At 36.1% G+C, this 17,656-nt stretch overlaps 1 long non-coding RNA gene across 1 annotated transcript; it reads right to left on the minus strand.

Moving 5' to 3' along the window:
• Positions 1 to 543: 543 nt before the first annotated feature.
• Positions 544 to 17,268, minus strand: LOC123609743. Its single transcript, XR_006717946.1, has 3 exons — positions 17,004 to 17,268; positions 5,300 to 5,442; positions 544 to 656 (listed from the first exon to the last, which is right to left on the minus strand). It is a non-coding gene; the product is annotated as an uncharacterized LOC123609743 (long non-coding RNA).
• Positions 17,269 to 17,656: the final 388 nt, after the last annotated feature.

Raw genomic sequence — 17,656 nt, forward strand, 5'->3', positions numbered from 1 at the left:
AAATCTAATAAATTAATTAAATTAATAATCTTAGGTAAGTAATTGCTAAGTATCCACCAGAATGGGCATCGTTCCTGTCACTGTGAAGAGCCGATTAAACTGTCCTGGCCTTGATCTTCAGGAAATCACACTGTGGGGCAGTTCAAGTTAATCTGGATTTTGCACTGGGAATTATCAAATTCTGCTGTCTATGAAGTCTCCTAACCCAAAAGTATATTTACTCAAACACTAGTAAAACTTGAACTTCAGGATCTTTCATGTGCATGGGCCTCTTTCAAGGCCCCTGAAGGGGACTCTAGTAACAAATTTACAGGGTATTTGTTTTTGATAATCTAACTGCAACATATAAGATCCCTGTTTCATTTCACAGACTCCTTTCCATCATATTTCTCCTCACACCAGGCAGTATAGGAGTGGCCATCGGCATTTTGACCATCGGGCTAGGATTTGCCCTAAGGGATTCCTTTAGTTTTGGCTTGGTGGGCTACGTTCATTTAGTTCGCAGGTACTCTCATGTAGAGGTGAATACTTACTAACCATCTCAGTGTACAAATGATGTGTCCAGGAACTACCTTGCTCCTCCAATTTACCCAACATCAAGGCACAAAGATACGAGACCAAAAGTAATGATACAAAATGTTCTATGGCATCTGGCACTGGAAATATATGAGTTAATGAAGGAGAAACAGAATTATTCCGTTTATCTGTGATCTGATAAGTGGATTTAAGATAAATTCTTGCATACCATCTAATCTAATAAAAAGGTCATGTGGTTTTAAATTATTCCTGCAAAAACAATCTTCAAAATATATAATCCTAATAGTGCAAACACAAGAGAATAGGAAAGTTTATGGTTCTGTTCCTAGTATGAACTTTTATTCAGCCACATTAAAAGGTAAAGTAATGATGATCTAACGGTATGTCCCAAGAAGCTATTGTAAGTTGTTTTCACTATACAAGAGGATATTGAAATCTGTGTTTATTAATTCATCTTTAAGGGTATCTTATGCCTTCAGATATTAAATATACTAGTAAGGAGACATTCTCCATAACAAGCAAAACTTTTAAAAGCAAACATGCAGAACAAGGAGATAAAACTCTAAGAGCATAAATGTTTTATGATATCAGCAAATATACAAATATTTTAGATTATCTTGATATCTTATATTACATATTTATAAAACACATAATATGTTAATGTTGGTAGCTAGCATTTACATTATACCAGGCACTGTTCTAAGCAGTTTACATATATAAATAAATTCTCAAAGAAAACCATGGAGTAGTAGTATTATTATCTCATTTTACAGAAGAGGAACCTGAGTAATTTGCCTTGCCCAACATCAGCTAGCTTCTACAATATGGACTTGAATTTGAAAACAACTCCTTTTCTGACTGGTATTCACCTTCCCCTTCCCTTTCCACCCCTCCTTCCCCATTGCACTCTCACTTTCCAGAATGAGAAATGAAAGTAATAAAGATAAGTCATGAAATCAATAGAAAGTATTCTGACATTGAAAAGGATAGACATTTTTTAATGAGTCAAACATATTTTATTTCTCAATGCCAATAATAATATAGTCATAGAAAGAGATTTAATGTAAAAAACATTTCAATTCATCTTTTTATGAATTTTTTTATTGAAGAATAATTGATATGTAGTATTGCAAAAAGATAGTTTAAATTAAAAAAAAAATAGATCACCCATGGTCTACACTGATATAGACAAACTTCTTTGTCATCTTTCTTCCCCAGTGGATAGATTTATTCTAGCTTTGACAGGAACTTGGCTTATATTGAGATTTTAGTTTCAGCTCCATACTTGGCATGGCCATGATCTCCTATCCCCACACAGATATAATGAGTCAAGTTAGGGAATGCCAGAATGGCTAATAGGGAACATAAATTTGAGGAGAGAATACTGGAACACCATTGATTTTAAAATGTTAAAATTGCATTCTTTGTGTTAGAGACTGACTAGATGTTCTCTGATCTGTTACTTCTTCCTAGGCAGTCAGGAAAATGACATTTCCCAGCCATCCTCTGCATCAGGCTGAGACCCTGTGAGTAGCTTCCAGTGAATGAGATGTGGAAAGGGGAGAAGTACACCCCCAGGCCTGGCCCTGAAATCGCCATGGGCCTTTTTTATATACTCCCTCTCCTCTTCCTCAGAGGCTGGTGGCACTCAATGGAAGAAGGTTGGACTCCTGAATTACTGCCTGAAGGAAACCAATGAAAGTGCTAGTTGACTCTCATGATATTGGATGTCAGCAGGGAATTAACTTTTATTGTGTTACGTTACCAAGTTTTGAGGGTTGCTGGCATTAATTATCCAGACAAATACATTCCCTTTATAGCTATTTGAAACATAAGAGTTTTAAGGGACATGCTCAAATATATAGTAAATCAAAAAAATGACCTTACTAGAGTAAAAATATGTTCATGATTAAGCTGAAAAATCATTTGTAGAGTCTTATTTGTAAGCTTATGTATCAATTTTTAATTACTGATTGTTTACTCTAAGACATCAAAATATTGATTATAATGATTCTAGAAACTGTACATTTATTTGTGCAGTAGCCACCCCCAAAATGTTCACTGATGAAAAATAATGGCTTTTTTGAATCTAAAGTAAATGTTTCAATACTTGAGTCAATACCAAAGAAAGCAGTGAAGTTGAATCCCCACCCATTTCCAAATGGATTTTACGCTGGCCAAGGTATGTGGAAATGTGGGTACCTCTCTTTATATTCTTTAGAGAAGAATTAATACAAATGCTGTCAAATGCATACTATTATCTGGTTAAGATTTCTGAATAATGTTTATCATTTGGGAATATATGTATATGTGTGTATTTCTAACAAAAACAAAATGTTTACAACTGAATTCATCCTTCATTAGCATTTTTATACATTATAATATCTAGAATTTATTAGCTCAGGAAATTATTTATTTATTTACTTATTATGGAAATTTATTTAAATTTGAATTCAAAATGAAAACTACAAATTTCTCATTTTGTTTTTCTCACATAACACTATGACAGGGTAATTGTTTGAGATCTGTGAAACATTTTGACATTGTTGGCAGTTATGTTTTATTCTTTGGCATGACTTTCTTAGGTTGTTTCATAATGTTATAGACTTTCCTAATTGGGAGAGGATTAAAAAATTATCATTTTAAGAATGCAGAAACAAAGGCATAGCTAGATTATTTGCCTTGCTGCAAGCCTTAGGACACCCAGTGACAAATCTGGGAAAAGAATCCAGTGTCTAGCTTCCCCCCTTTTCTCTCCTCATTGAAGAATCCTTATAGATAGCTGCTTATTCCAAAAAGAATTTCAAAAAATTTTAAATAATTTTGAATTTGTTTTCAAACTTATATGTAATTTTCATTTTTGAAAGCAACTTTACACATTCAAAGTCTTGCATATTTTCTTCTTTGGGGGATTTTTCTAAATAAAAATGCCCACTAATAATTCCCTTAAGTGTATACTTAAAGTATATAACGTATAATTTAAGTGTATAAAGCTAGGAGTATCATTTCCTAATAGAATCCCAGAGTCATGAAGTCTTTAATTTCAATAAAAGAGCTCCTAATTGTTCTTGTCCTCTGCACAGCAAAAGCGTCATGATTTAATACTGGGATGAAACCTGAGTTTGCAAATGCAACGCTCATTGTAACAAGAAACAAGCTGGATTTTGTAAGCCAACTCATGTGGAAGCTCTTTTCCAAGAGTTTCAGGTTAGAATCCTCGAAGATCACTCATACTCAGAAGCTGTTTAATTGTCATCTGAATGTAATTTTTTTCTACAGTTCAACACGCATTTTTTTGGCTGCAGAATGAATGACTTCAGCTATTTTATCATTAAATCAACATATGCTTAAACCACTTTCTAGTTTTTATTGATGAGGTTACCCAAGGAATGAAAATATCTTCAATATTAAAGAAACAAAGTTAGGGGTTTAAATTTATTATTTCATGGGCTAAACTAATTTGTAACTTTAAATAATAGTAGTTTAATAAACCAGTGGGAGGATTTTTGTCAGGTAAGATGCACCTCATCTGTTTCCTATCTCTTGGGATCACTGTCTTTTGTTGAGTGTTATCTAGGATCTTGAAAAGCTTTGTTTCATAGATTTTGTCTGTATCTGTCTTATTGCTTCAATAAGGTCCCTATTCAGTATGGTCTCTATTAATTTTTCTACACTGGAAGCAAAGTGTGTGAACTGATTTTAACAAGAAAGGATTCATGAAAAGTTTTTGGAAGAGAGAAAGCGCTGCTGAGGCAATTGTAGATGATGACATACCAGCCATTGTGGAATGGCGTGGAAAGTAATAAATGAATATTTCATTGATTTACTTATTTAACCCAAGCACAGGAAAATTAATTTAGTCTACTTAAGAAATTATGTGGAAATTGACCTCTTATTTTGAGTCAGAATAGGGTGATTTTTCCTGCAGAAACAAAGATATGTACTTTGTTTCTTATGTACTGCTCCATCAGAGGACCCAGGCTGGTGTAACAGCCTGTATCTGGGGTCTCCAGTTTGATAGTCAAGGTTAACCCAGAAAGTGCCAAAACTTCAAAATGTTTTATTGCTTCTTCTCAGATACGGTGCACATCACATTCACCCATATTCTATTGACAAAAACTAGTCACATGCCTATTCTTATCTGGATATAGGACCCTATAAGCAGGGGCCCTATAATGTAAGTCTCCTGAATGTTTTCAACAATAGTAAAATCTACCATGCTCAATAAAAATTATAAATTAGTGGATGCTCAATAAAAATTAAAAATTAGTGGTTCTTAATCTCTTTTGAATTCTTAAGAAGTTCTTGCAGAAAAGTACAAATATGTAACAAATATGGATATTTTTCATACAGTAATATCCTAGGCCTTGTGAACCCCTATGGTTTATCCAAGGACCAAAGGCCATAGACTCTAGATTAAAAACCTCTGATTATATAGCTTTGATGTTCTACATCTTTGGGGCCAGGAGAAATCTCAGGTTATTTTAAATTTTACAGAGTGGAGATGTCATATTTTGAGAAAAACAGAATGTACTCCAATTTGATTGATTAAAATTCTAATCTGTTTGTAAACATATCAACATATCCCATGGAATAAATATAAATGAATATATTCAATATTTGTAATACATGTGAATTAAAAAGTCATTTAATATGCCAGGACTTATGCTTTATTTTCAGAAGTATTGGTTGAACCATCTTAACAAAAAAAATTCTTTAAGCTGAAAAAGTTTGCTAAACTACATTTGAATTTTTAACTCACTCATTTGATTGGACCTGTGAGAATAACAAAACACCTGTTGGTCAAAGAGTGTTACTTCTGTTTCTTTTAAGAAATCTTGCCAGATTTGTCAGACTGTGAGGCTACACATGCTCCATTAAAAGTCAGAGAATACCGTAACAATCCTGAAATAAGATATGAAAGAAGTATTGTTTCATTTCTGTTTTGAAGAATGGAAAAGGGACTAAATCAAGAACGAGAAATACCAAAAAAACCAAAGAGTAAAATATTTCTGTTTAGGGCACAATTTTATCCATCTCATTTTGTATGTGAGATCTTTATGTTTATACTGTTATCATTATAAAGTATATGAAAATAGGTGAGAATATATTTATTGGTCTAAGAAAAGAGTATTATTTTTATATTTATTATATTTACTTAGATTTGGATTCTTTGAAAATTATAATTTTGTATCTAAAAACAGTAAACATGTACCACAAACTGCCTTAGGGTTTTTTAGAACAAAGTCAGGAAGCAAATTAATAAAGAAACCACAGTAGGATGACATGAACACTGTAATAATCAGAGTTCCAATACTCAAAATAGAAAAATACTAGGCACATTTATTGACAAAGGAACTATTTTCAAAAGCACAGGCAGAGGGTCAGATAAACCACAGTAACGCTGAAGCACTTAGAGTTAGTAACACTAAAGCCTGTTACGCAGAAGCTCAGAAGACAGAGGTGACAGCAGGTGGTGGAACCGACAATCAGAGTCTTGCAGAGAAGTGGGCCTAGAGAAGAGCAATGACTTTTGGTAGAAGGGTGCCACCATCCCAAGATGATCACCCAGGAAGGAAGGAATCAGTGCCAGGGTCTTAGTGACCTTACTTTCCTGCCTCCTTCTGATCTGCTGGGGCTTCCCTTTGGTAAAACCCAGCTGGAAAAGCCAGAAATCAAGGAAATGGATCTTGAAGAGCAACTGGAAGGACTCTGGCCCAAATATTTAGGTAAATAATTGGAGGATTTTACTTTATTTTATTATTTTATTTTATTTTATTTTATTTTATTTTATTTTATTTTTAAATGTTTATTTATTTATTTTTGAGAGAGAGAGCACAAGTGGGGTAAGGGCAGAGGGGGGATGGACAGAGGATCTGAAGCAGGCTCTACGCTGACAGCAGCAAGCCCAATGTAGGGCTCGAACTCACAAACCATGAGATCATGACCTGAGCCAGTGCCGTATGCTCAACTGACTAGCCACCCAGGCGCCCCAAGAACTGGAGGATTTTGAAAATATGAAATAATATGATCATGAGTGGATTATACTCCAGATCTATGTTTTAACTGCAAAGTAGCATTATATCTTGCCTCATCATTATTTTCCTCTACTCCGGAAGAAGGAGGGATGAAGAAGCAGAACAAGTCTCCTCAGAGACTTCTAGTCTCAACATCTATAAATTCCTCTCAGCAGGATGCCACACTTATAAATCTTTTTATCCTAAATGCCTAGCATGTATTTAGCACACAATAAATATTTATTGAATTAGTATAATGAATAAGTGAACGAATCATGTTTAAATGGGAAGGAACTGATGTAAATAAATCCCAACAGTAAAAATGGAAATCTATATAACACAGATTGTTAATCCTAAATGTAACTCCAACTGTGATTTCTCATAAATGTATGTGAAACCCAGATACTTTAATTCTCTAACACCCTGGCCTACATTTCAAAATTATTCCTTTAGGTAATCTCATGCAAGTCTCTGTATATCTAAACATACAACAGGCCCTATGTTTTCAATTTATTTTATGGTATGATGGTTCTTGAAATATATGATTACTAATTCCTCCAGTTTTCTTTGGGTGTTATATTGTAACATATTAATCTCTAAATGAAAACAGGATGATTTGTTGGAATGAATCAGTACTCACTTAGGCCACCCCAGAGAAATAAATCTCAACACTTTCAGGAGAAGCCGGGGAGCCTTGTTCTTTTGGCCTCAGCTTGGCTCACCCAGAGAGTGATCATTTTTAAATAGCATAAAGATCAGAGTCCCTTAGAGACCCAAAACGTGTAGCTAAATCTATTTCCAAGTCAGTTTTCACTTGACTGAAAACACTGCCCCTATGTAATTTACACCCAGAAAGCCTATATCCTCCAGCTAATTATGAAGTCATCCTACTCTGTCCTTGACTTTTCCTTCTCTTTTCTTCTTCTATACCAGGTATAAAACATTCTCAAGTGATATCAACAATTATATGGAAAAAGAAGGAGGGCCAAAGTATATGCATAATCTGCCAATTTCTTTATAGGCTTTATGATAGAAACCAACAGGTTTTTTGTTCAAATTTTATGCATTCTACCTTGAACATGGATATGACAAAAATGTCTCCTGTGTAATAGATGGTGAAGGAAAAATTAAAGGAAAAGGGAAAAGGAAGCAAAGGAGAAAGAAAGAGAGAGAAAGATCATTTTCTTCTACTTACCCATTTGTAATTCCTGAATCAGATGTTTCAGATCAAAGTAAGTAACAAAGGAAAAAATGGGGGAAAAATGTGTAAGAGAAACAATACATGTCACCTCAAGTCTTCCTGAACCTTAAATAGATCATGGGGTCAGTTTGATGGACTATGCAGAAAGATCTTACTGACTCAGGTGAACTTTAAGACAAAGACAAAGGAATTAGGGGAGAAGATGTGAATTCCATGTAAAGAAAGACCATGAGCTTTTGAGTCAGAATAGGTGGGTTTCAGTGTGGCTATAACTTCAAATGTGTCTTTTGACCAAGAAAAAAAGGATCCTGGTCAGTAAGTGGCCATAAGATGAGCTAAAAACAATTGCTAAGAAGTTTCTCTTAGAGCCAAGAGAACTTCTGCAGTTGCTTGGTAAGAAGGCATTTTTTGATGCAGGAAAAAAAACAGTGAACAATAAATAAATAAGATTGGTGTACATAACCTATAGGGATCCTTCCAACTCTTGCACACTGTCCCAAGGACTCTGAGGTCTAGTTAAGTTACTTCTTTGGATCAAAACATTCATCTATGGAAAGCTGCGTTCAGCAATCAACCAGCGTACAACTAACAGTCCCATAAAGCAAATCAGGGCAGTTCATTATCAAAGGGTACATTTTGACAACTAGTTTATCTTAGTGGTCACAATATGAAATTATATTGTTTAAAGCCAAACATTCTTTGTATGATTGAGGTTTTAATGGTGGGAATTTAATGACATAATTTTTTTTTTAGTTTTTTTTTTTTTTAATGTTTTCAAAGATACACATGTCCTAGGATTTGTCAGATGCTTAGATGGTAGAACATAGTGGAAAAGGGGAAGAAACACAAGGTGAAAATGTCAGAGTCGTTGAGGACTAGATAATACAGGCTATGCTGAGGTTTGATAAGAAATTGTATTTTCGTCTCAGAGCAACATGAACCAATTAAAAAGGTTTAAGAAGAGTAATATACAGTCTGAACTATTATTTCTATATAGTTTTGAGTCTATTGAATAATGTAGTGGGCTAGAAATTTTATAAGGGCAATAGCAAGAATCTTGTCCTTTTTTTAAATATAACGGCTTCTGTTAGATATATGTAGATATATGGTACTTGCTGAACTAACTAAAATGTCTTTATGGTTGATTAATAGTGCTTATAGTAGGCATCACCCTTCAGTGGTCCCTCCTAATATAATCCTCTCCTTTTGACTGTAGACAGAACCTGTGACTTGTATCTAACCAATAAAATATGCCAAATGTGATGGAATATCATTTCCACAACTAAATTAGATACGATTATAACTTCCATCTTACTAGCAGCCTGTGTTGCCTTCTGGACTTGTACACTGGGATGAAGCAAATGAATTCTGTCAGTTTTTCAATCTGGATGTAAATCCTCATTCAGTCACACTTTCAGATGAGACTTCAGTCCTGGCTGACATTTTGACTTCACACTCATGAGAGACCCTAAGTCAGAGAAGCCAGAGAAGCCATGCCCAGACTCTGACACCACAGAAGGTGTACAATAATAAATATGTTAAGCCACTACCTTTGTAGCAATTTATTACATAGCAATAGATAAGTAGTATTATGAAGAGGTACTCAATTCACACTCATTCTTTTCTGAGAATGATTTTTGCATACCAGTGTAGGTGTTTGGGCTAAGAAACCAGGCACTCTGGCCACACTATTAGTTAATTCATGGGTAGTTTTCAGACCTGAACTAGGCCATTTGGAATCTGTCTCCCAATAATTTAACACTTGGAAAAGAGAGATAATGGAGTGGATGTAAGTCACCATTACTAGTGCTACTCTAGAAAAAAGGTTGAAGAACTCCTAACGTTGAGGGTATAATTCGAAAAACCATATTTATGCCAATGGCAGTGGCAAAGTAGGTGGATTTCAAAAACATCTCCTACATATTTAGATTACAAAACTTGAATTTATCCACACAACCTTTAAAATAATAATATAGGTGTGAGAAAATAAGTTCAGAAATTTATAGTCCTATAGCCCTAGCCTTTCATTTTATATTACGGGAAGAGTTGAGTTAAATTTGTGGCCAACAATTTTTTGTCAACTGTTTTCATCGTGGATCATGAAATTTGGGAATATAGGATATACATACATGTACTAATCATGGCACTTGGTTAAAAAAAGTGATCAGTGAGGGGTGCATAGTGACACAGTCAGTCAAGTGTTCAACTCTTGATTTCAGCTCAGGTTGTGATCTCACTGTTCATGAGATCCAGCCCCGCTTTGAGTTCTGCCCTGACAGCCTAGAATTTAATTAGAATTCTCTCTCTCTCTCTCTCTCTCTCTCTCTCTCTCAATAAATAAATAAACGTTAAAAAATCAATCAATGATAATAATTTGAGCTGGAAGTGGAGAATGATTAAAATTATAATTTTGAAAGGATAATACCCAAAATGCAGAGGTACTTTTTTTTTCTTTCAGAATATGAGAAATAAGGAAAGGATAAGATGTGATAAAAATTCATCTCTATATTCGTAAAATAAATACACTAGACAGAATGTATCCTAGCCTCTTTTAAAGTTATAAATTTTATGACCGTACAAAGAACTTACTATGAGAGGGGGGAAAAAAAGGTGAGAAAATTCCATTTATACTACTGCCATTCCAACTACTTCCAGAAGAGGGCAGCACAACGGAAGAGAAGGAAGACGCAATGCCTTAAGCCTTTTCTTAGTTCTCAGAAACCCAGTTACATTAAATATCACAAATAAACCAAGTTAAAAGAAAGAGATACTTTGATGCAAGAAAAACTCAGATAAGACATTTATAAATCTGGGTGGGGGGGGGGGGTTGGTATACACAAAGGTATAAGTTTGAATTGTTATTTACTATGATTGATAATTAATCCTACATCATCCATCATCACAATTACTAATACACAAAAATCACCAACGATCTAATGGAGACTTAATATCAGGTTCCTTTATAAAAGAAGCGCTATTCTGGGTTCATATTTAGGCATAAAATGATAACTCAAAATGTCAATGTCAATTCAAGGCACCAGGAGGCAACAGTCACTCTGAATCTAGAAATTGTAATCTAATTAGCATGGCATTCCTCATTGGGTGGTGAGTGCATGGAAATTTGAATAGCTACTTTCCTTGTCTTTAAATGTGTATGCATGATCACAAGAGATGGAGAAACTGACTTGTAAAGTTTGAACAAGATGCAAGATTGTTTTTCTGTGTGGTCTCTCTTCTTGAAGTCTAATTTAAACTATTTACAAAATCTACCAAAACATAGCAAGGAACAATGGTGGAACTCTGAATTATTCCAAACCCCTTCTTTTTTCACCACTCAAGCTGTACACAGACATAACCACCAAGAACTAAATTGTGCCCTTAACTGCAGACAGGATGCCTTAGAGAAAGTCTCATGTGTGGATTTATGATAGAATTTGGCCCAATATCCTGTGTTAGGCAGATCCAGTCTTGTTTGTCACATTTATCTGGTTCAATAGCCATTATCTTAACTGTCATTTGTTACTGTGTCTATTAGAATACTCTGAAAAAGACTAAAGTTACACAAAACATTTTGAAAGGAGGAGATATTAAGAATTTATTTAGTTTGGGGATTTTTTTCTATTGGGCATGAGTGTATACGTATTTTAGTCATCAGTATCTCATGTCGTGCAAATATATTTTACCTGTAGGTAACTGTTTTACGACATCCACGCATTTAAGGGATCCATTGCTAAAATGACCCAAGAAGAGGAAAAATAATTGAACAAAAGAATGCAACTATAATATAAATCAAATGTAAAAATTGTGAGGCAGAATTCTGAACTTTATGACTACTATTTTATGACTACTACTTATCAATGAAATAGCTGTGCCTTGGAAAAATGTGCATGACTGGCTATATGGATATAACAAAAGTAGTTTGATTTACATAAAAAGTTCATTTGGGGGCATCCGGGTGACTCAGTCGGTTAAGCATGCAACTCCTGATTTTGGCTCAGGTCATGATCTCATGGTTTGTGAGTCTGAGTCCCACGGCAGGCTCTGCACTGACAGTGTGAGGCCTGCTTAGGATTCTCTCTCTCTCTCTCTCTCTCTCTGTCCCTCCCCAATTCATGCTCTCTCTCTCTCTTTCTCTTTCAAAATTAATAAACATTTTTAAAAAAGTTCATTTAGTCTGCTCTAAAATAAAATAGCTAAATCATCTGTATAACAGCAAAAATTGCAGAGTGGTAAATATAAAGATACTGGACTAGAATTCAAGAGACAAAGAGTTAGACTAGGGCTGGCAAATACTTTCAACTTGAGTACCAATTCCAAATTATATAACACCTACTTAAAACACTTTGATGAGAACGAGTTATGGACTACAGCTGGATTCAGCAGGAAACATATTGATTAGCAATTTTTATCCTAGGTAGGTATAGAGGGAAATGTGTTTGGGGATGGAGGTAAGGGTAAAGTGTGGAATCCCTGTCCCTAGCAATATTGCTGAAATAAGGACTCCAATTTAAGCCCTACCCTATTTGTAGAATGGGGTTGAAGGGAGGGGCGTGCCTCTATTACTTTTTTATCTCTATTTTTTCCTAGTTCTTTTATCTCTAGTTCTTTTATTTCTGAAAAGAGTATGTGGAAATAACCACATTTTTCTATTTAAAGACTGTTTTATTCAAAAATGGTTTAAATATTCAGAGGGAGGACCACAAATATTGAAAGAGAAAATCTGTGCTGCCCAAACCACGCTCAAACTAATTTGTAAACCAGCTGGAATTCTGCTTCGGCTAACCATTGCTTTTATTTAAGCATGGACAGGAACCAGGATTAGTTAGCTGGAGAGAATAATAATTGAGACGCACTGTTGATGAGTAACCTTTCCCTACTTTGGAGAAGATCTTCACACGTTCTAACAAATACAAAGGAAACAATTTTCTCTCCACTCTCTGTTATGAGAAGACAAGTGAGAACATGTAATTGAAAGGTGAATTCAAGACCAAGCCAAACAAATAACAAAACCCAACAAAAACAAGCCAAACAGCAGAGAAAGCACTCAAGTTTACTTGCGGAGCAGCAGACACTCAAGTTTACTTGTGGAGAGCTTTGGTCAATAATGGCAGGAGATCCAATGAAGAGATTCATGAAAGCTCTAATCTGTTAGATTAGATTAGATTTTTTTTTTAATCCTTTAATGTTTATTTATTCTTGAGAGAGACAGAGCATTAGCAGGGGAAGGGCAGAGAGAGACACACACACACAGAATCCAAAGCAGGCTCCAGGCTCTGAGCTGTCAGCACAGAGCTTGATGAAAGGCTTGAACTCACGAACTGTGAGATCATGACCTGAGCCAAAGTTGGACATACAACCAAATGAGCCACCCAGGCGCCCCTCTAATCCTTTTCCTTTTAAGTAGATTGGTACTCACACAAAGCCTTTAACCCACTAAGAGCAAGACAAGGCATATTCTCTGGAGTTGTTCTGGCTCAGATTCAGAATTTTACCTCTAAGGTAAGATTAAATGGTGACCAATAATATTGGTAAACTTGTGACAGGGAAGAAAGTTACACTTAGGTATTTGTGTCTTATTAAAATATTATTTTTGTACACAGTTTTCCTAAAGTTCCTTTGGAGAAGGCTGCTACTCTTCATCAAAATGCATCCCTCCTTTCTTTCACAGCAAGAAAATTGAAGCTGGGCATATCCTCTGGCTGGAAAGGTACCTCCCAGCCAGGACTATGGTCTGACCATAGATATCAGTTTTCTGTACCATGAAGTTAGCAGAGGTGATGTGAGCCACTTCCTGCTCTTGGCCTTGTTTTAACCTTGGACATTTGTGATCTTCTCTCCCTTCCTATGAGCTGGCATGCACACACACACACACACACCTGTGACCCAGATTTTACCATGAAAATGAAGTTAATGTTCTGGGGGAGGACAGAGCAGTAAGAGAGGAAGGGATTTGAGTCTCTGACAATGTGAAACAGAGATACCCCCAAAACCTGGATTGTTTCCTAAAGATTATTATGTGAGAGAGGAGTAAATGAATGTTTTTTCTTAAGCCATGGTTTTTGGGAAGCTCTATTGTAGCAGGTTAAGTGAGCACTAAAAGATTTTCTCTAGATATTTTTACATTTATTTACATTTACATTTTACATTTACATATTTTACATTATATTTACATTTATGATATTGCATATAACATTGTAATATCATATATATATATATATATATATATATATATATATACATACACACGTGTATGTATGCACACACACTTATAATAAGATGGTGACCATCCCTGTACCCTTCTCTCATGATAAATAAAACATTGCCAATATGATTATGGTCCTGTGTGCTTTTTACCAATCAAAATTCTGTCTTTCCTCAACCTCTGAAGTATATATCAAGTAATCTTGAAGTTGATGCTTATTATTCCTTGTCATGTTTTTATATTTTACTAAGTATGTATGTTTTCTTAAACAATATCTGAATGTTTTATAACATTATAAAGATTTTATCTTTAGCAGCTGAAAATCTTAGTTGCAAATACAAAAGAATCTGCTTTGGTTAGTTTAAACAGAAAAGGATTTTATTATAGAATATTAAATAATTCATAGAATCTCCAGGATTCTCAAAAGGCAGTCTAAAACTGCACAGTTTAACCACATCACAAAAGTTTCTCTAATGAAAACATCAAGGCTTCTAATCAGTAACTGTGAAGCTGTGGGATGTAAAGAAAATAACTTTGTGTCTGGGCACTCTGGATGAATTTTGCTGAAAACTTAGGATCCTGGGAGAGTAGTAGATTTCCAGAGATATTTACCTAATTCTAGAGGTATGTGTGCATATTTCAAAAGAAAATAAGGCCCAGGACCTTGGAGACATTTGTAGGTCACAAAAAACCAGAGAGATACATGAGGCTTCTATGACTCCCAGAGACATGTATGTATATTCCAAAAGGCTCAAGTGAGAACCCAGAATCCTTTCCACCCCATCTCCACAGAGCAAAGGTTTTTCTTCTTCCTTCTAGGAGAGGAGAGGGAAGGCAGCTCTCCTGCATAAAAGGAGGGAATCCATTTTCCCTGTGCCTCACCAATGGAATGCCCAGCTACATATGTAGAGAGTTTTTCTATCTGGCTTTCATCACATCACCTCAGGGGTAAGAATTCGGGTGAGGGGGAATCACACACCTATTAATTATAAAGTAATAAATATGAAATCTCCATGATCAGATCACTTTATGTACACATTCAGAATAAGATTAATAAGGATGAATATTAAACCCCAACAAGTCCCTGGGAGTAAGTACTAGAAAATCCAACACACCAATCCCCCCCCCTAAAACACAGTACATCACCACTGTACTAATCAGATGCCTTGGTCAGGGTATTGGGGGAAAAGGCTCTGAGGCAGAGACTTCTGTGGGGTATATTTATTGGGGATACTCTCAGGAATAGAGCCTCTAAGAAAGTGAGGGAAGTAACTTAGATAGAGGGAGAAACTGAACTATAATAAAATGGTAACAGAGGCCTCAGTCAATGCCTTAGAGAGCTGTGGACATTTAGAGTTGTCCTAAATTTAGACTAAGAGTTTATACCCCTAGAACTGACCAGTCATTGTTTACAAGCTGTCTCTGGGGAAGAGCTGCCCTCCAAGAGCAATTCCTGGAGAAAGACTCAGCTGACATCTATCATTAGCAACATTCTGGCAACTTCAAGATGGCTCCTTAAACTTCAAGGGAAGATCTGAGCAGTGTGCTTCTGCACCCAGCACCAGATCACTTCTTCCAAATGTAGCCATCTCTTCAACTTGCTCATTTCTGAATCCAACACCTGCATGAATACATCTGATGGGAGGAAACTTTAAGACCTCTGGTGCACAGGAAAGACTTACCTACATCCAAGCGTGTGTTCCATTAAGCACAAAGCGCTTCCCTGTTCATGACAGAAGGTGTCCATTCCACTCAACTCAACATCAGTTGGCTGCTAGTCCCCTATGGTATGCAACTGCATTCTCACAGGGCAGAGGTGAGGAGCCAGTAAGGGGTGGTGGCAGTTATGTCGGGATCGGGTGCTGCTGCTAGAAATCTAACATTTAGCAGTAGCCTGGTCACCTTTGATGAAGGGACATCCATGTTGAGCTATGAAACCACCATAATAGCAAATAGTCATTTCGGACATAAACAGACACAAACATGACATAGGTATGTAAAATAAAATTTATTTTTCTAAGTAAGGCTTACTTATCTTAGTATAGAAAGAAGTCAGTGCAATCAGAATACTGCAAATTAGAATGTAGCAATCAGAACTGCAACAATCAGCAGCATTATCCATTAATAAATTTTCATATGACTTATGTTCTCCAAAAAAGGGAAAAATTGCAGGTGAAAAGTCTTATGGAAAGTTATGTCAATTCTCTGAAAGTTCCAATGCTCTCCTTCTACCCCAATGTCATATACTAAAACCTGAAAAGGTTCTTCAAACAGGCTCATCTGGCTATATGCCAAAGGCAATATCATGTAAGGTGGGCAGATGTCATCAATCTAGGTGCTATAAAGTATAATAATATAGTTCAATCAGAGGATCCATTATTAAGGGTTCATTTATCACCCTTGGCCTCCCTGGTTTAAGTGCTCTTCTCAAATGAGAGCTAAGAAACTGGAGCAATGATTTTATCTGGGACTCATGCTAACAGATCCTATTCTTGTTGACCCTGAAGGTGTACTGCCATCTCCACATGGTAAAAGCCAACTCTTTTTTTTTTTTTTTCAACGTTTATTTATTTTTGGGACAGAGAGAGACAGAGCATGAACGGGGAAGGGGCAGAGAGAGAGGGAGACACAGAATCGGAAACAAGCTCCAGGCTCTGAGCCATCAGCCCAGAGCCCGACGCGGTGCTCGAACTCACAGACCGCGAGATCGTGACCTGGCTGAAGTCGGACGCTTAACCGACTGCGCCACCCAGGCGCCCCAAAGCCAACTCTTTAAGGTACAGTTACTGAAGTGAGGGGGAGAGGGATGTATTTTCCAGATCAATAGCACCACATCAAGTACCAGTAAATTTGCTCTAGTAAAAAACTACATCCTCAATGGAGTCATCACTTTATTAAGCTGACATTCATAACCCTTATTTCCCAAAGCCCAAGTACAACATGTAAGGTAAATGAACCTGTAATAAAGATAATCACACCTGCATCTTTCAAGTTTTGGATAAAATTAATCTGTATGATTTCTTAGGGATACAGTACTTTGACTTACATTTTGGTAGGGAACTAGTATTCCACGTCTACCACTTGACTCTTCTTCCTTGACAATCTTCATACTATTTTTGAAATTGCTGAGGATTCCTAATTCAATCATATACTTAGGAAATAGAACAAATAATGGGAGGGCTGTGTTTTCACATCTCATAGGCCGACTATGACATAGTCTTATACCAAAACTCCATGTATCACCTGATCTCAACTCTCCTCAAGCCAATCATGACTAGTAAACCACAAGAATATTCTGGGTGGTGCTATCAGTTTTCTCTTGGAGATGTGACAAAATACCACATATTTAGAAGTTTAAAACAATACCATTCATTATCTCACAACCAGTAGGTTAGAATTCTAAGGGTCTCACCAGGCTAAAATCAAGATGCTGCTTCAAGGATCAATCCAATGGCTGGCAGAATTTAGTTCCATGTACTTGTTGGACTGAAGTCCCCATTTCTTCACTGGCTTTCATCCAGGGGTTATTTTTGGCTTGTAGATGCCACCTGCATACTCTGGCTCATGACCTCCTTCACCTTCAAAGCCAGCAATGGCTGATGAATTCCTTATGCTTTGAATCACTCTGACCCAACCCCTTTCTGAAATATCTCTCTGTTTTCCTTTTGTGCTGGCATTGCAGTGTTCTTTCTCAAAGAT

Source organism: Leopardus geoffroyi, chromosome B2 (genome assembly GCF_018350155.1).
Source record: "Leopardus geoffroyi isolate Oge1 chromosome B2, O.geoffroyi_Oge1_pat1.0, whole genome shotgun sequence".
Taxonomy (NCBI): Eukaryota; Metazoa; Chordata; class Mammalia; order Carnivora; family Felidae; genus Leopardus; species Leopardus geoffroyi.